This window comes from Rutidosis leptorrhynchoides, chromosome 9 (genome assembly GCF_046630445.1).
Source record: "Rutidosis leptorrhynchoides isolate AG116_Rl617_1_P2 chromosome 9, CSIRO_AGI_Rlap_v1, whole genome shotgun sequence".
NCBI classification, from domain to species: domain Eukaryota; kingdom Viridiplantae; phylum Streptophyta; class Magnoliopsida; order Asterales; family Asteraceae; genus Rutidosis; species Rutidosis leptorrhynchoides.
Window position 1 is genome coordinate 350,783,615 of NC_092341.1, and position 21,471 is coordinate 350,805,085.

Genomic DNA, 21,471 nt, shown 5'->3' on the forward strand with positions numbered 1-21,471 from the left:
TTATAAGATACGGATGAGTACATGATAGGGTTTCAATGAATAAATATAATGATTTATCAGAGAGATTTAAGCCAAGAAGCAACGAAGTTTCTGGTACGTCTGCTGGTAATATGGTGGAATATAAAAGGTTCCCTGGTAACAATAAAAGAGCACGCATATATATCAAAGTTATAATAAGGTTGTTTCGAACAAAAATTCGAAGTTGATTTGCTGAAGCTGTGACAAAATTTGCTACTTTGAAAGGGATTACCTAGTTATTTTGGGTAATAATAATACTAAGGAATTAGCACAGCTACGCGTTAAACGTTTACTCAGTTACCGAGAGTTTCTCAGGTGCATAACTATATGCATAAATCTTTCCTTCTATGGATGAAGTGCGGTTGATTCATCCTATCGATTGAGGTATTTTCATGAATCATGAAAGATTTGAATGCAGATTGTAATGGTCAAGATACAAATGAGGTTTAAGATGAAATCAAGTGGCAAACATGAAGAATTATTTTGTTTCATATGTTATAATCAGTATTTTAATTCATTTTAATTGTCCAATATTATTCGTCCACAGTCGATAGTCCACAGTTAACAGTCCAATCATTCATATATAGTTTAATATATAATATTCGAATTAATTAATATGTATCGTGACCCGTGTACATGTCTTAGACTCGATCACAACTCAAAGTATATATATTATTGTAGAATCAACCTCAACCCTGTATAGCGAACTCGAACATTACAGTGTATAGAGTGTCTATGGTGATTCCAAATAATATATATATAGATGCGTCGATATGATATGTCAAAACCTTATATGCGTGTCCCGATATTTAAAGTGCGTAAAATAAATAACAGAAATTAAATGACGATAAATAAAATTGCGAGAATTAAAATTGTGATAAATAAATGTAATAAGGGATTAACAGTTAGCTAGGAACAGTTAGCTAGGATTTTGTTAGCGTGGATTCTTAACAAAATTTCTCATAGTTAATTTATTTGTTTCTAACAAATTTTATTATGTCAAATGTTTTCTTCATTATACCAATTGTTGGATTCTGGTAAGTCAAAATCCAAATATGAAATTGAATGAGAATGGTTATTTTATGGTGAACGGATTCGTATATCATGTGGATGTAAATAGGATAGTAAATGACTGTTGAATCAGATTCGAAGAATGTACAGTATAACATGTTAATGTGAAAGCTAAATATTTAATTTCCTCGGGTATTACCTACCCGTTAAAATATTTTCACCATTAACAGTTTGTACAAAAGAATTTTTAATTACAATCTTTATGAAAACATATGTGCATATATATTTTCTTCAGATGTAATCATGGATTTAATGAGTTAATATGATGTTAATCTCATTTGCCTTTCGGTTTGAGCTAGAATAAATAATCTCTAAGACTTTAGAGATTACATAATCGCCATGAAGAACGAAGATAATTGATGAAGAACGATACGTAGAACGGTGATTATACTCGAGGTACAGAATGAGATGTTGAGGCATGGATTGTTGATGGTACTGGTGCTGTTATTGATGGTACTGTTGGTGCCGGTGATATTGCTGAAGCTGGTAATTTTTGCACCATATTCTCCAAATTGATTACTCGAGCGCGAAATTTGTTGACTTCTTCTATTATTCCGGGATGATTGTCGGTCGAAATGAGCGGATGAATAAGGTTTAGAATTGTGGATAGAATATAATCGTGTCGAGCTATCCTGGAAATGAGACTGAAAATGGTGTTTCAGATAGGTTCGCCGGTAAGTGCTTCAGGTTCATCGTCAAGAGGGAAATTTGGTTTGTGAAAAGGATCGCCTTCTTCGCGTCTCCATTGATTAAGTTGACTACGAACCCATCAGATGAATTGATGATGGCTGGTTGGTTGATCCATTCTGGTTATACTGTTTTCAGAGCTCAGGTGGATATCCATATCGGAATAGCTGTCGGAATCCGAGGAATTCGAACTGGTTGAGGGATCCATCTCGTACGATCAGATGGAGGATTTTCGATATAAATTAGATTATAGGACGTAGATTAGTATCCTGCAATACATAATTTACATATGTATATATAATACTAAAATCCCATAAGTTACGGAGGAATCTACAGAAGCTGTCAGGCAAAGTCTATAGTAACAGATACGCTAAGATATGAATTTTGTCTATACACTATCGATGCACTAAATGCAGTAAGACGTGTCTAGACTTAAGATAATAAGCAAGTGATTCCCTAAGAATGATAAGCAGGTAATTTTCGACACGAAATGATAAGCAAAATTTTTCACATGCAGACACGGTCGAAGTCCAGACTCACTAATGTATCCTAACGACTATCAGTTAGACACACAAATGCAGACCTGGTTCGCTAAGACCACCGCTCTGATACCAACTGAAATGCCCAGTTCATATACAATATAAATGATTCACAATAGTTGATTACATCGCGAGGTATTTGACCTCTATATGATACATTTTACAAACATTACATTCGTTTTTAAAAGACAAACTTTCTTTACATCGAAAGTTGACGGCAAACATACTATTTCATAATACCTCCAACTATAATTGACTTAATAATAATCTTGATGAACTCGACGACTCGAATGCAACGTCTTTTGAAATATGTCATGAATGACTCCAAGTAATATCTCTAATATGAGCAAATACACAGCGGAAGATTTCTTTCATACCTGAGAATAAACATGCTTTCAAGTGTCAACCAAAAGGTTAGTGAGTTCATAGGTTTATCATAAAACAATAAAATTCATCATTTTGATAGACCACAAGATTTAAATCCTGCATGGTACAAATGGACACGAATCCTATACCCAACTGTAATGTACATGCGATATCTTTTAAATATAGTACACCTTTCTCGTGTACGAAATCATCTTTCATAAATCTTAGTAACCGTACACATATCTCGTGCACAAAAATAACATACACATAACCTATGTATAAAATCATTCTCTCGATACATAACATTCACTTTTCATTGCTTACATAGCTTGGCTAGGTAACCGACCTTAACATATAATGCGCATAATAATATCCCCAAAACAGAACATCTCGTCTGTATAATAATCATATAAACTTCGAAGTACTAAACACCACGTCCACTAGCTCTTCCATCTAGTGAACATTCTGGGTGGGGGTGTTAAACCCGGTAGCTACCTTTAGAATTCGCGTCAATTAGGTGTGCACGAATTCTAAAAATTAGTGATGTTCCCTAATTCTTAGGTTACCAAGCAATAATAATCAGGGGAAAAAATATTCATATCAATTGTGACAATTATCACGTCCACATAATTCAATGGTGTCAATTATCACGTCCACATAATTCATTCGAGGAATGTTTTGCTTGTGTCTATCTCGTCAAACATTTATAAAAGCATTTCATGTATTCGCAGTTCAAAATGTATTTCAAAAGTATTTAATAAAACAGTTGTAAAAGTAGCGCATGTATTCTCAGTCCCAAAAATGTAAAGAGTAAAAGGGAATCAAATGAACTCACAATACGATATTTTGTAGTAAAAATATGCATACGACGATACTGAACAATGCAAGGTTGGCCTAGGATTCACGAACCCTTAAAAGCTTTGCGTAAAAAGAAATGTTCCCGACGGGACTCGAACCCGCGACCTCACGCTCAGACCCTAACACCCTTAACCATTCAAGCACCTTCTGTTTTTATGAAGTATTACCATTCTATTAGTTCATAACCCCTATAACTTTCTGACTTCCTTTCTTTCTTCTTCTTCACAATAACCCAAGCCCAACATATACAACCATGTTCCTGGCCCAACACATATCCATGGCCTGTTATCATAAATTGGCCCAAGTGAAAATTAATAATAGTATTCGACCTATTAGATCGATCATGAAGCCCATTAGTTTGATTAGTTTGATTTTAGGTTAATGATTATCACACGTATCTCATTACTGTCCAAAGGAAAATTTCAAAACAAAAACAAAGGGCAACAGCCTTGATGGAGCACCAGTCGTATGAAGCTCGTTACCTCGTTATTACCACCATCATAATCATCACCTTTCTTTATATCTCGATCACCATTATTTCAGCTCATCATCAACTCAGCTTGTCATCATCTCATTTCGTATATATTTTTTTTTATCATACGGTATGGTTTTAATCATTACGATCATCATCATCTCTTGCTATTTATTATCGCCTTTATCACCATTACTTCGTTCATCATTATCTATCATCTTTATATTCATTAAAAAAAAATTAATGGGTGGTGAATTATGGTGGTTGAAGTGGTGGTTTATGAAGCTGGAAAACAGGAAAAAGGGGAACGAGCTGCAGTAGTTTGATGATAGTTTTGGTGGTTTACGTTTGATTAGATGACGAGAAGGAGACATTAGGGAGAGAAGGAGAGATGGTCATGGTGGCTGTAGGGTGTGGCGTTTTGGTGAGGGTGGCAGGTGATGTGGGTCAAACAACAAGAACAGAGTTTAACTGGATTGCAATCGTGATGGGTTTGAGGAAGGTGATGGTTTTCGATGGTTTCTTATTACGGTTTGATGATGTTGGAGATGGTAACCGGAGTATAATAGGGAAGGAGATAGGTTTCAAATGGTGGCGGGAGGTGATGGTTGTGGTGAAAGGTTTGGATAATAATTTGGGTGGGTTCCTTCTAGTTTCGTTGCTTTGAACGTCCATGACGGGTCTGTATCAAACTCTTCTTAAAATACGGTTTGGATGTAGAGTTTAACAACTCTTTGTGTAATAGGGTAAAAGCAGAGAACAAAAGAAAAAAAATAAAAAATAAATAAAAAGCTTGTGAAGATGATTTGTATACAGTTGTGGAGGATGGTATCGTACATAGATTGGCTCCTGCTTTTAGAGAAGGCAAAGTCACTCAAGTTAATTTGGTGAAGTTGTTTTCCAAGCAAGATGATTTGCTTAGAGAGTGGTGGGTGTTAATTGATCATATTTATGTACTTGTAATATATAATAAGTATTATATAATAATAATAATAATAATTTATATCATGTGGGTTGAAAACTTGAACACATACGCACACAGTAATTGAAATGATAAATAGAATAGTTCAGCAGCCTCTACTTTTGGATTCTAATTACCGACAGTTTTCACGGGCTACGATATCGTGGCCCGTTGTTTAAATCAGGTCCGAATAAAAGTCTTCAGAAAAATTCTATATTTTTAAATCAAGTATATTTATTTATTTTGGTCATTATGGTATAAAATTCGAGCATTAACTATTAAATAAATTTTACATTAATTATTCACTCCCAACCCCAAGTAAAATATGAAAAGTTTTAAAATTCAACAAATAGTTTCTAAATACATTTTTAATAAGCCTATAGTTTGTAAAACTCATTTTCGGCTAACCGTTTATTTTAAAATCAAATAAGTTCAAATTAAACTTATCTAATTAATAATCGAAACGTCTAACGAGTATTACAATTATTATTTAATATACTATATATATATATTCACTTTAATAATAAACTTTATTATATCTTATATTATTTTACAAAATTAATACTAATAACTAAATAATATAATATTTCAAATTATATTTTGAATTAATATTTATATTTATATTTACCCATCTCTACTTACAAATAGTTGTTCGTGAATCGTCGGGAATGGTCGAAGTTAAATGAATTCATGTAAACAGTTCAGAAATTTTAAGACTCGGTTTAACAGACTTTGCTTATCGTGTCGAAATCATAATAAGTTTAGGTTTAAATTTGGTCGAAAATTTTCGGGTCGTCACAGTACCGACCCATTAAAGAAATTTCATCCCGAAATTTGATCGTGGTCGTCATGGCTAACAATAAAAAAATTTTCATGGTGAATATGAGTTGATAAATAGCGTTTCACCTAAGCCTACAGGAGTCGTAGCAGTTTTAACCCATTAGATGCCCAGCTACTTCAAACGGTCCATTTAGAGAACATGACACGGTAGCCCAAGAGATTAACATTTGGCCTAACAATCTAAACAAGTTCCCGGCCCACAATTTAAAACATTCCCGGCCCAACTTTTTACCAGTCTTATAATTGAGAAAAAAAAATATCGGTTATGTAACTAGCTGGATTCCATCGAATATCACTCCTCACACTTTATAGATCATCTATCATGAGCAAGTGGATGTTATTTATATTACCTTTGTCTGCCATAAATCTTGTAGCTTGTTCCACTTGTGTATTAGAAAAATGATGTATAATATTATATGTATTCATGTTGTCACTTTTTAGAAAGTGCACAAAAACCACCCATTTCACTTTGTTAGAATTCGTGACAGATGAAGCGAATGTTTATTCGAGGTTGTTCATAGCTTGGTTTCGGACAGCAGGTAACAGGAAAACAGTCGAGTAAAAGCAATAGTGGTGATGCTTGTTCCAGCTGAAATAGGAAGAATAAAGTGGTAGATATGGTGGTTTTCATGTTGAAGTCTGGTAGAAACAACAGCAAACGAAGGTGATGATTTTGGTGGTTGTTTTTGATGGTCCTGGTATTTGTGTTGAACCCGGGACTGAAATAGAATGGAAGTAACAGCAGCTAGCAACAAGAATGGTTTGGTTGAGTTGCAAGTTGGTGCGTGGTTTAGGTGATATGTTGGGTTGATAATCAAGCAATAATGATCAAAGTAACAGTGGTTCGAAGACAATGATTGCAGGTTTTTCGTAATAGTGGTGGTGTTTAAAGACAACAGCGACAGTGAGCTGTAGCATAATGCTTTGTGGGTGTCGATTGATCATGAATAGAAACGTGTGAGCTGCAGCACAGTTAAATATGGTGGTGCTTTTGGTGTTCTTTGAATGTAACAAAAACATAGAAAAATAGTTTATGAGGGTGGCTTTAGGTTTGCTTATCGATGGTGAATATACACGATGATGTATATGTATATATATAGATAGATATAAAGAGAGATGGTAGTTATTGGTGGTTATAGGTCGATGGTGGTTTGATGAAAACCGTAAACGTGGTGGTTTCGTGTTGAGGTTGACCGAATAACAAACATAAATGGAAATAAAGAATCCAAGTTTGTTTATGATTTCGTTTGAACTAGGAAGAGGTAACAGTAGCTACATGTAGCAACTGAGAAGGTTGTGTTAGTGAATTACGATGGTGGTTTATGGTGTTGGATTCTTGATGTGTGAGGATGAGAGTTCATATGGAAAGAAGAAAAATAGCTTAGTGACGGTTGAGTCTGTCTTTCTGTTATGTATATGTATATATAAATATATAAGGATAGATGATGAGATAGTGGACAATGAATGAAACCAAATCAATATCAATCAAATTATCAATCGTGCATATACAGTGATTCTGGTTGAGTTAATAAAATGAAATCTTAAGTTCTTGAGCCCACATAAATATAGGATATGCATAAATATTGGCTGTACTTGAATTCTAATTCGCTTAACATATAGAAACATACAAATACAGTGTTTTACAATAATAAATGAGATATAATAATAATAATAATAATAATAATAATAATAAAACACTCCGTGAACTTAATTGTCCTCATACTACCGACAGTTTTTCACGAACTACTATTTCGTATCCCGTTGATAATTAGTGGCGGTTAAAAGTCTTTCAGAAAAATCCTAGAATTTTAAATTAAATTCCTTTATTTATTTCAGTCATTATTGTATAAAATTCGATCATTAATTATTAAATAAAAATTATATTAATTATTCACTCCCAATCCCAAGTAAAATATAAAAGGTTTTAAAATTTAATAAATAGCTCCTAAATACCTTTTTTACTAAGCCTATAGTTTATAACACCCATTTTCGGATCACTGTTTATTTTAAAATCACATAAGTTCCTTTTTAACTCGTTTACTATCTATCGAATGACAATTGAGCGTTACCGTCGTTTATTAGATAACTTTGAAATTACAAAATATATATTCTATATACTTTATTTATATATATATATATATATATATATATATATATATATATATATATATATATATATATATATATATATATATATATATATATATATATATATATATATATTCTTTAAATAATAATTGTTATATATTATTATTATTTTTCAACATTGATTATAACAATTACAATATATAATATTTCATTTTATAGTATACATATATATTTATATATATATATTTAATTATATGCATATCTATATATTATATATTAAATTTATAATATTAAATATACTGATATTATTTAATATGTTTATTTCCAACAATTTAAATCATATATTATTTCAAATAATATTTCAAATAAAATTATATATATCTATTTACAAATTAGTTGTTCGTGAATCGTCGGGATTGGTCGAAGGTCAATTGAATTTATGAAATAGTTCAAAATTTTTGAGACTCAACATTACAGACTTTGCTTATCGTGTCGAAACCATATAAAGAGTAAGTTTAAATTTGGTCGGGAATTTTCGGGTCGTCACAGTATATATAATACTTTTGACCCCATATAAGTAGTGCCTCCAAGTCTTTAATGCAAAAACAACCGCGCCTAATTCCAAATCATGCGTCGTATAATTCTGCTCGTGAATCTTCAATTGTCTAGACGCATAAGCAATTACTTTCATTCGTTGCATTAGTACACAATCGAGACCTTGCTTTGAGGCATCACAATATATCGCAAAATAATCATTCCCTTCAGGTAATGACAATATAGGTGCCGTAGTTAACTTTTTCTTCAACAATTGAAATGCTTTCTCTTGTTCATCTTTCCATTCAAATTTCTTCCCTTTATGCGTTAATGCAGTCAAGGGTTTTGCGATTTTGGAAAAATATTGGATGAACCTTCTGTAGTAACCAGCTAGTCCTAAAAATTGGCGTATATGCTTCGGAGTTTTCGGGGTTTTCCAATTTTCAACGGTTTCAATCTTTGCTAGATCCACCTGAATACCTTCTTTGTTCACTATGTGACCGAGGAATTAAACTTCTTCCAACCAAAATACACACTTTGAAAACTTAGCGTACAGTTTTTCTTTTTTTAGCAACTCTAGCACTTTTCTCAAATATTTTTCGTGCTCTTGATCATTCTTCGAGTAAATAAGTATGTCATCGATGAAAACAATGACAAACTTGTCAAGATATGGCCCACATACTCGGTTCATGAGGTCCATGAACACAACTGGTACGTTAGTCAATCCAAACGGCATAACCATAAACTCGTAATGACCGTAACGCGTCCTAAAAGCAGTCTTCGGAATGTCATCCTCCTTCACCCGCATTTGGTGATATCCAGAACGTAAATCGATCTTCGAATAAACCGACGAGCCTTGTAGTTGATCAAATAAGTCGTCGATTCTCGGTAATGGGTAACGGTTCTTGATGGTAAGTTTGTTCAACTCTCGGTAGTCGATACACAACCTGAATGTACCATCTTTCTTCTTGACACACAGAACAGGATCTCCCCATGGTGATATACTAGGTCGAATGAAACCACGCTCTAAAAGTTCTTGTAACTGACTTTGTAATTCTTTCATTTCGCTGGGTGCGAGTCTGTATGGAGCACGAGCTATTGGTGCAACTCCTGGTACAAGGTCTATTTGAAATTCAACGAATCGATGTGGGGGTAATCCCGGTAATTCTTTCAAAAATACATCGGGAAATTCTTTTGCGACGAAAACATCACTGATGTTCTTTTCTTCAGGTTTAACTTCCTCGATGTGTGCTAGAATGACATAACAACCTTTTCTTATTAGTTTTTGCGCCTTCAAACTACTAATAAGATTTAATTTCGCGTTGTTCTTTTCTCCGTACACCATTATAGGTTTTCCTTTTTCACGCATAATGCGAATCTAATTTTTGTAACAAACGATCTCTGCTTTCACTTCTTTCAACCAGTCCATACCGATTATCACATCAAAACTCCCTAACTCTACTGGTATCAAGTCAATCTCAAATGTTTCGCTAACCAGTTTAATTTCTCGATTCCGACATATATTATCTGCTGTAATTAATTTACCGTTTGCTAATTTGAGTAAAAATTTATTATCCAAAGGTGTCGGTGAGCAACTTAGTTTAGCACAAAAATCTCTACTCATATAGCTTCTATCCGCACCCGAATCAAATAAAACATAAGCAGATTTATTGGCAATAAGAAACGTACCCGTAACAAGCTCCGGGTCTTCCTGCCCTTCTGCCGTATTAATATTGAAAACTCTTCCGCGGCCCTGCCCACTAGTATTCCCCTGATTCGGGCAATTTCTACTAATATGGCCCGGTTTTCCACATGCAAAGCAAACTATGGCGACATTATCTGTTCCGACATTATTTGTTCTTTTAATTCTGTTAAACTTTGGTCCGTAGGCCTCACACTTTACCGCACTATGACCATTTCTTCTACACCTGGTGCAAAATGTCGTGCCGAACCCCTGGTGATTCTCTTCACACCTTTGGCATGGCTGTTTTTGGTTTTTGTTGTCATTGTTGTTATTGAGATTGTTGTTGGGATTGTTATTGTTGCTATTGTTGTTATTGTTGTTGTTGTTGGGACAGTTATTGTAGTTGTTGTTTGGATGTTTGTTGAAGTTGTTCTTGCGATTGATGTTGCGGTTGTTAGGATAGTTATTGCGATTTTGGTTGTGATTGTTGTTGTTGTATTGGTGACTCTTGTCATTGGTTTCTTCCCACTTTCTCTTGACTTGTTTCATGTTAGCCTCTTCAGTCTTCTGTTCTTTAATCCTTCCTTCGATCTGGTTCACGAATTTGTGAGCCATTCGACTTGCCTTTTGTATGGAGGCGGGATCGTGTGAACTCACATCTTCTTGAATCCTTTCCGGTAACCCTTTTACAAATGCGTCGATCTTCTCTTCTTCGTCTTCGAACGTTCTGGGACACAATAGGCACAATTCAGTGAATCGTCGTTCGTATGTGGTGATATCGAAACCTTGCGTTCATAATCCTCTAAGCTCTACCTTGAGCTTGTTTACCTCGTTTCTGGGACGATACTGTTCGTTCATCAATTGCTTGAATGCTGACCACGGTAGTATGTAAGCAGCATCTTGTCCTACCTGCTCGAGATAGGTATTCCACCATGTTAGCATCGTACCTATGAAGGTATGCGTAGCATACTTTACTTTGTCTTCTTCAGTACATTTACTTATGGCAAACACCGATTCAACCTTCTCGGTCCACCGTTTCAATCCAATTGGTCCTTCGGTTCCATCAAATTCTAAAGGTTTGCAGGCAGTGAATTCTTTGTAGGAGCATCCTACACGATTTCTTGTGTAAATAGTTCCACTGCTAGATCCAGAGTTATTGTAATTTTGCATCGCAGCCTGTACTGCGGCTATGTTTGCTGCAAGGAAAACACGGAAGTCTTCCTCACTCATGTTCAAATTCTGACGAGTCGTCGATGCCATTTCCTTCAAAAATAGCCCAAAAGAATTAAGTTAATCATATAGAATTTTAAGAGTAGTCAATAGTATTTCGTAGCATAGTATGAACTCATTTATAAAAGCTTTTTCTTCATATTAGAGTTTTGTAGTTTTAATTCGGGTATTACCTACCCGTTAAGTTCATACTTAGTAGCTAATATACAATTCAACTACTACAATTCTATATGAAAAAACTGATTTTAATAATATTTCACGTTCAAATTTTATACAATATTCTACAAACTTACAATACCGCTATTATACATATAAGATGAAATATAGTACATAATAACTTTGCTACTCGGCAGCTATAAAGACAATTCTAGTTAATACGTAAGTCGTTCAGCAAAAGAAATAAAGACACGTAATTCATAAGTCCAGAAACAAGTCATGCATTCTGGTTTTACTAAGACGACTTCCCATCCTTGGTCTTGTGGAAAGTAACCATTATGACCATTGGCTAGGCAGCATGTTGTAATTTCGTCAAAAGGACGAGGGTTTCATAATGTCCAATAGCCTCGTAATAATTTAAAAACCTTGTTTCTCACCCCAACTACTGAATCCGTCACTTGTGGGAAGGTTTTATTTAAAAGTTGTAATCCGATGTTCTTTTTCTCATTTTGGTAAGAAGCGAACATCACTAACCCGTAAGCATCACATGCTTCTTTATGTTGCATGTTAGAAGCTCCTTCTAACTCACGAAATCCTATGTTAGGATATGTTGAGTCAAAATAGGTTCTTAACCCATAGCGTAAAATTGCATTTGGGTTCTTCGCATTTAACGCTTTAAAGAAAACATGGCGTAACTTACGGTCTCCCCAATGTAATATACCCCACCTATCAAAGGAAAGCCTTTTATAAACTAAGGCATTTTTGGAAATTCTTTCAAATGTTTGACAAGTTAATTTCGCCATAACTAAATGTGCTGATGAATTCTGACTGACTCTAGACAAGATTTCCTCAATCATATCCTCTGGTAGGTCTTCTAAAATATTCGGTTGTCTACCCTTAAAGTCCATTTTGTTTTTACACTGTAAAATAGACAAGGATTAGATTCGTAAAAGATAATTAACAAACAATACAAGCAATTTTTACATAGAACATAAAAGTACAAGCACACTACAATACATATAATACACAACATGATTACAACCCTCTAATCTGAATCACTGGTTTCTTCTTCTTCAGACTTGGTTCGTTTTCCTAATTTTCTAGAGATATATGGTGTTCCTCTAATACGAGCCTTCGTTTTCCACAATGGTTTAGAAAAACCTGGTGGTTTAGAGGTTCCCGAGTTAATGTTATAATTTAGGAAATACGGATGTTGCCGATACATATACAGTTCATCGTGGTTGGAATCAGGTTTCTCTATTTTTATACCTTTTCCCTTATTATTTTCTTTTGCTTTTTTAAATTGGGTCGAGGTAATTTCTATAACATCATCAGAATCCTCATCGGGATCCGATTCATCAGAAAATTGGTAATCTTCCCAATATTTTGCTTTCTCGGCGGAAACACCATTGACCATTATTGACTTTGGTCCATTGGTTGAGGATTTTCTTTTATTTAACCGATTTACTGTAGGTATCAATATTTCTTCCTCCGGAACCTCTTCTTCTTCCGGTTCTTCCTCCTCCGGTTCCTCCTCTTCCGGTTCCTCCTCTTCCAGTTTCTCCTCTTCCGGTTCTTCTTCAGGAATTTGTGAATCTTCCCAAATTATATTCGACTCTTCATTATTATTAGGTGAGTCGATGGGATTTGTACTAGTGGTAGACATCTATCACACAATATCAAACACATTAAGAGGTTAATATATCACATAATATTTACATATTAATAATATATAGTTTCCAACAAAAGTGTTAAGCAATCGTTTTTAAAGAAAACACGGTCGAAGTCCAGACTCACTAATGCATCCTAACAAACTCGGTAAGACACACTAATGAAAAAATTCTGGTTCTCTAAGACCAACGCTCGGATACCAACTGAAATGTCCCATTCATATTGATTATAAACGTTCCATATTAATTGATTTCGTTGCGAGGTTTTGACCTCTATATGAGACGTTTTTTTCAAAGACTACATTCGTTTTTAAAACAAACCATAACCTTTATTTTATCGACAAGGTTAAAAAGTCACCACCTAGATTATCCAGAGATGATAATCTAACAATATCACACTTACACTGTAGTGACCCGAACTTTTCCATGTTTATATATATTAATTGAGATTGATATTTACATGATTAAATGTTTCCAACATGTTAAGCAATCAAACTTGTTAAGACTTGATTAATTGAAATATGTTTCATATAGACAATTGACCACCCAAGTTGACCGGTGATTCACGAACGTTAAAACTTGTAAAAACTATATGATGACATATATATGGATATATATATAGTTAACATGATACTATGATAAGTAAACATATCATTAAGTATATTAACAATGAACTACATATGTAAAAACAAGACTACTAACTTAATGATTTTTAAACGAGACATATATGTAACGATTATCGTTGTAAAGACATTTAATGTATATATATCATATTAAGAGATATTCATACATGATAATATCATGATAATATAATAATTTAAAATCTCATTTGATATTATAAACATTGGGTTAACAACATTTAACAAGATCGTTAACCTAAAGGTTTCAAAACAACACTTACATGTAACGACTAACGATGACTTAACGACTCAGTTAAAATGTATATACATGTAGTGTTTTAATATGTATTTATACACTTTTGAAAGACTTCAATACACTTATCAAAATACTTCTACTTAACAAAAATGCTTACAATTACATCCTCGTTCATTTTCATCAACAATTCTACTCGTATGCACCCGTATTCGTACTCGTACAATACACAGCTTTTAGATGTATGTACTATTGGTATATACACTCCAATGATCAGCTCTTAGCAGCCCATGTGAGTCACCTAACACATGTGGGAACCATCATTTGGCAACTAGCATGAAATATCTCATAAAATTACAAAAATATGAGTAATCATTCATGACTTATTTACATGAAAACAAAATTACATATCCTTTATATCTAATCCATACACCAACGAACAAAAACACCTACAAACACTTTCATTCTTCAATTTTCTTCATCTAATTGATCTCTCTCAAGTTCTATCTTCAAGTTCTAAGTGTTCTTCATATATTCTACAAGTTCTAGCTACATAAAATCAAGAATACTTTCAAGTTTGCTAGCTCACTTCCAATCTTGTAAGGTGATCATCCAACCTCAAGAAATCTTTGTTTCTTACAGTAGGTTATCATTCTAATACAAGGTAATAATCATATTCAAACTTTGGTTCAATTTCTATAACTATAACAATCTTACTTCAAGTGATGATCTTACTTGAACTTGTTTTCGTGTCATGATTCTGCTTCAAGAACTTCGAGCCATCCAAGGATCCATTGAAGCTAGATCCATTTTTCTCTTTTACAGTAGGTTTATCCAAGGAACTTAAGGTAGTAATGATGTTCATAACATCATTCGATTCATATATATAAAGCTATCTTATTCGAAGGTTTAAACTTGTAATCACTAGAACATAGTTTAGTTAATTCTAAACTTGTTCGCAAACAAAAGTTAATCCTTCTAACTTGACTTTTAAAATCAACTAAACACATGTTCTATATCTATATGATATTCTAACTTAATGATTTAAAACCTGGAAACACGAAAAACACCGTAAAACCGGATTTACGCCGTCGTAGTAACACCGCGGGCTGTTTTGGGTTAGTTAATTAAAAACTATGATAAAATTTGATTTAAAAGTTGTTATTCTGAGAAAATGATTTTTATTATGAACATGAAACTATATCCAAAAATTATGGTTAAACTCAAAGTGGAAGTATGTTTTCTAAAATGGTCATCTAGACGTCGTTCTTTCGACTGAAATGACTACCTTTACAAAAACGACTTGTAACTTATTTTTCTGACTATAAACCTGTACTTTTTCTGTTTAGATTCATAAAATAGAGTTCAATATGAAACCATAGCAATTTGATTCACTCAAAACGGATTTAAAATGAAGAAATTATGGGTAAAACAAGATTGGATAATTTTTCTCATTTTAGCTACGTGAAAATTGGTTACAAATCTATTCCAACCATAACTTAATCAACTTGTATTGTATATTATGTAATCTTGAGATACCATAGACACGTATACAATGTTTCGACCTATCATGTCGACACATCTATATATATTTCGGAACAACCATAGACACTCTATATGTGAATGTTGGAGTTAGCTATACAGGGTTGAGGTTGATTCCAAAATATATATAGTTTGAGTTGTGATCAATACTGAGATACGTATACACTGGGTCGTGGATCGATTCAAGATAATATTTATCGATTTATTTCTGTACATATAACTGTGGACAACTAGTTGTAGGTTACTAACGAGGACAGCTGACTTAATAAACTTAAAACATCAAAATATATTAAAAGTGTTGTAAATATATTTTGAACATACTTTGATATATATGTATATATTGTTATAGGTTCGTGAATCAACCAGTGGCCAAGTCTTACTTCCCGACGAAGTAAAAATCTGTGAAAGTGAGTTATAGTCCCACTTTTAAAATCGAATATTTTTGGGATGAGAATACATGCAGGTTTTATAAATGATTTACAAAATAGACACAAGTACGTGAAACTACATTCTATGGTTGAATTATCGAAATCGAATATGCCCCTTTTTATTAAGTCTGGTAATCTAAGAATTAGGGAACAGACACCCTAATTGACGCGAATCCTAAAGATAGATCTATCGGGCCCAACAAGCCCCATCCAAAGTACCGGATGCTTTAGTACTTCGAAATTTATATCATATCCGAAGGGTGTCCCGGAATGATGGGGATATTCTTATATATGCATCTTGTTAATGTCGGTTACCAGGTGTTCACCATATGAATGACTTTTATCTCTATGTATGGGATGTGTATTGAAATATGAAATCTTGTGGTCTATTATTATGATTTGATATATATAGGTTAAACCTATAACTCACCAACATTTTTGTTGACGTTTTAAGCATGTTTATTCTCAGGTGATTATTAAGAGCTTCCGCTGTCGCATACTTAAATAAGGACGAGATTTGGAGTCCATGTTTGTATGATATTGTGTAAAAACTGCATTCAAGAAACTTATTTTGTTGTAACATATTTGTATTGTAAACCATTATGTAATGGTCATGTGTAAACAGGATATTTTAGATTATCATTATTTGATAATCTACGTAAAGCTTTTTAAACCTTTATTGATGAAATAAAGGTTATGGTTTGTTTTAAAATGAATGCAGTCTTTGAAAAACGTCTCATATAGAGGTCAAAACCTCGCAACGAAATCAATTAATATGGAACGTTTTTAATCAATAAGAACGGGACATTTCAGTTGGTATCCGAGTGTTGGTCTTAGAGAACCAGAATTTTGCATTAGTGTGTCTTATCGAGTTTGTTAGGATGCATTAGTGAGTCTGGACTTCGACCGTGTTTACTTGAAAAAAATGATTGCTTAACAAATTTTGATGGAAACTATATATTTTTAACATGTGAATATTATGTGATATATTAATCTCTTAACGCGTTTGATATTATGTGATAGATGTCTACCTCTAGAACAAGTCCCATTGACTCACCTAATAATAATGAAGAGTCAAATGTAAATTGGAATGATTCGTGGACTGATTCACAAGTTCCCGAAGAGGAACCGGAAGAAGAGTCGGAACCGGAAGAAGAATCGGAACCGGATGAAGAAATAGAACCGGTGGGGGAAATAATAAAACGGTTAAGTAAAAGAAAATCCTCAACCAACCGACCAAGGTTAATTATGGTCAATGGTGTTTCCGCCAAGGAAGCAAAATATTGGGAGGATTACCAATTCTCCGATGAATCGGATTCCGACGAGAATTCCGATGATGTTATAGAAATTACCTCAACTGAATTTAAAAAGGCAAAAGAAAATAATAAGGGAAAGGGCATAAAAGTAGAGAAATCCAATTACAACCCCGATGAACTTTATATGTATCGTCCACCCCCGAAGTCCTTAAGTTGTAACAATGACCCGGGAACCTCTAAAACACCAGGTTTTTCTAAACCAATGTGGACAACGACGGCTCGTATTAGGGGAACATCATATATCCCTAGAAACTTGGCAAAACGAACCAAAACCGAACAAGAAGAAACGAGCTAGTCGGAATAAGATAGTTGTATTCGTGTGGTGTAATATATGTAATATAGTGTGCTTATGCTTTATGATATATGTAAAAATTGCTTGTATTAATAAGTATTTTTTTTATGAATCTAACTCTTGTCTATTTTACAGTATAAAAACACAAAATGGATAGACAACCCAATATTTTAAGAGACCTATTCGGAGACATGATTGATGAAATCTTGTCTAGAGTCGGTCAGAATTCCTCGGCACAACTATTTAAGGCGAGATCAGTTTGTAAGACATTCGAAGAACGTTCCAAGAATGCCTTGGTTTATAAAAGGCTTTCGTTCGAAAGATGGGGGATATCACATTGGGAAATCCATAAGTTACGATGTGTTTACTTTGACGCATATATTGCGGGGAACCCAAATGCTATTTTACGCAATGGGTTAAGAAATTATTTTGACTCAAAATATCCGAATATTGGACTTCGTGATTTAGAAAAAGCGGCTAACATGCAACATAAAGAAGCATGTTATGCTTACGGATTAGTAATGTTCGCTTCTCACCAAAGTGAGAACAAGAACATTGGGCTACAACTATTAAACAAAACGTTCCCACAAGTGACGGAGTCGGTAATTGGAGTAAGAAATGAGGTTTTTAGATTGTTACGGGACTGTTGGACATTACGTAACCCTCGTCCCTTTAACGACGTTACAACACGCTGTCTTATCAACGGCCATAACGGTTATGTTCCACAAGACCAAGGATGGGAAGTAATCCTAGTAAAACCAGAATGCATGACTTGTTTCTGGACGTATGAATTACGTGTCTTTATTGCCTTTGCTGAACGACTTGTGTACTAGCTAGAATTATCTTCACAACCATCTTGTATCAAATTTATTGTGTGCTATATTTCATGCTATATGTAAAATAAGCGATATTGTAAGTTTGTAAAATATTGTGAAAAAGTTTGAACGCGAAATATTATTATAATCAGTTTTTCATATAGAATTGTAGTAGTTGAATTGTATATTAGCTACTAAGTATGAACTTAACGGGTAGGTACTACCCGAATTTAAACTTATAAAACGCTAATATGAAGAAAAAGCTTTTATAAATGAGTTCATATTATGCTACGAAATACTATTAACTACTCTTAATATTCTGTATGATTAACTTGTTCCATTTGACTATTTTGAAGGAAATGGCACCGACTACTCGACACACCGTGAATATGAATGAAGAGGAATTTCGTACTTTTCTAGCTTCAAACATAGCCGCAGTACAGGCTGCGCTACATACCAACAATAACCTTGGATCTAGCAGTACAGGAAATCGTGTAGGATGCACCTACAAAGAATTCACTGCCTGCAAACCTTTGGAATTTGATGGAACCGAAGGACCGATCGGATTGAAACGGTGGACCGAGAAGGTCGAATCGGTGTTTGCCATAAGTAAGTGTACTGAAGAGGACAAAGTGAAGTACGCTACGCATACCTTCACAGGTTCTGCGTTAACATGGTGGAATACCTATCTAGAGCAAGTGGGACAAGACGATGCGTACGCACTACCGTGGTCAGCATTCAAGCACTTGATGAACGAGAAGTACCGTCCCAGAACCGAGGTCAATAAGCTCAAGACAGAACTTAGAGGGTTACGAACCCAAGGATTTGATATTACCACGTACGAAAGACGATTCACAGAATTGTGCCTATTGTGTCCGGGAGCATTCGAAGATGAGGAAGAGAAGATCGACGCGTTTGTGAAAGGATTACCGGAAAGAATCCAAGAAGATATAAGTTCACACGAGCCCGCCTCCATACAACAGGCATGTAGAATGGCTCACAAACTAGTGAACCAGATTGAAGAAAGAATTAAAGAACAGACTGCTGAAGAGGCCAATGTGAAGCAAGTTAAAAGAAAGTGGGAGGAAAACGGTGATAAGAATCACCAATACAACAACAACAGAAATTACAACAATAATTGCAACAATTATCCCAACAATCGCAACATCAATCGCAACTATAACAAATGGCCCAACAACAACAACAACAACAACAACAACAACAACAACAACAGCAACTACAACAATCATCCCAACAACAATAATAACCGCAACAACAACAACAACAATCAGAAGCAGCTATGCCAAAGGTGTGAAAAGTATCACTCGGGGTTCTGCACCAAATTTTGCAACAAGTGTAAAAGAAATGGTCATAGCGCGGCGAAGTGTGAGGTCTACGGACGAGGGGTTAATAGAACGAAAGGAACAAATGGTGTCGGAACGAGTAATGGCGGAGCAAGTAGTGTCGGAGCAAGTTATGCCAATGTAGTTTGTTATAAATGTGGAAAACCGGGCCACATTATTAGAAATTGCCCGAACCAGGAGAACACGGATGGACAAGGCCACGGAAGAGTTTTCAATATTAATGCGGCAGAGGCACAGGAAGACCCGGAGCTTGTTACGGGTACGTTTCTTATTGACAATAAATCTACTTACGTTTTATTTGATTCGGGTGCGGATAGAAGCTATATGAGTAGAGATTTTTGTGGTAAATTAAGTTGTCCATTGACGCCTTTGGATAGTAAATTTTTACTCGAATTAGCAAATGGTAAATTAATTTCAGCAGATAATATATGTCGGAATCGAGAAATTAAACTGGTTAGCGAAACATTTAAGATTGATTTGATACCAGTAGAGTTAGGGAGTTTTGATGTGATAATCGCTATGGACTGGTTGAAAGAAGTGAAAGCAGAGATCGTTTGTTACAAAAATGCAATTCGCATTATACGAGAAAAAGGAAAACCCTTAATGGTGTACGGAGAAAAGGGCAACACGAAGCTACATCTTATTAGTAATTTGAAGGCATAAAAACTAATAAGAAAAGGTTGCTATGCTGTTCTAGCACACGTCAAGAAAGTACAAACTGAAGAAAAGAGCATCAATGATGTTCCCATTGCAAAAGAATTTCCCGATGTATTTCCGAAAGAATTACCGGGATTACCCCCACATCGATCCGTTGAATTTCAAATAGATCTTGTACCAGGAGCTGCACCAATAGCTCGTGCTCCTTACAGACTCGCACCCAGCGAGATGAAAGAACTGCAAAGCCAATTACAAGAACTTTTAGAGCGTGGTTTCATTCGACCAAGAACATCACCGTGGGGAGCTCCTGTTTTGTTTGTCAAGAAGAAAGATGGTACATTCAGGTTGTGTATCGACTACCGAGAGTTGAACAAACTTACCATCAAGCACCGCTACCCACTACCGAGAATCGACGACTTATTTGATCAACTACAAGGCTCGTCTGTTTATTCAAAGATTGACTTACGTTCCGGGTATCATCAAATGCGGGTGAAAGAAGATGATATTCCAAAGACTGCTTTCAGAACACGTTACGGTCATTACGAGTTTATGGTCATGCCGTTTAGTTTAACTAATGCACCAGCTGTGTTCATGGACCTTATGAACCGAGTGTGTGGACCATACCTTGACAAGTTTGTCATTGTTTTCATTGATGACATACTTATTTACTCAAGAAATGACCAAGAACACAGTGAACATTTGAGAAAGGTGTTAGAAGTATTGAGGAAGGAAGAATTGTACGCTAAGTTTTCAAAGTGTGCATTTTGGTTGGAAGAAGTTCAATTCCTCGGTCACATAGTGAACAAAGAAGGTATTAAGGTGGATCCGACAAAGATAGAAACTGTTGAAAAGTGGGAAACCCCGAAAACTCCGAAACACATACGCCAGTTTTTAGGACTAGCTGGTTACTACAGAAGGTTCATCCAAGACGTTTCCAGAATAGCAAAACCCTTGACTGCATTAACGCATAAAGGGAAGAAATTTGAATGGAATGATGAACAAGAGAAAGC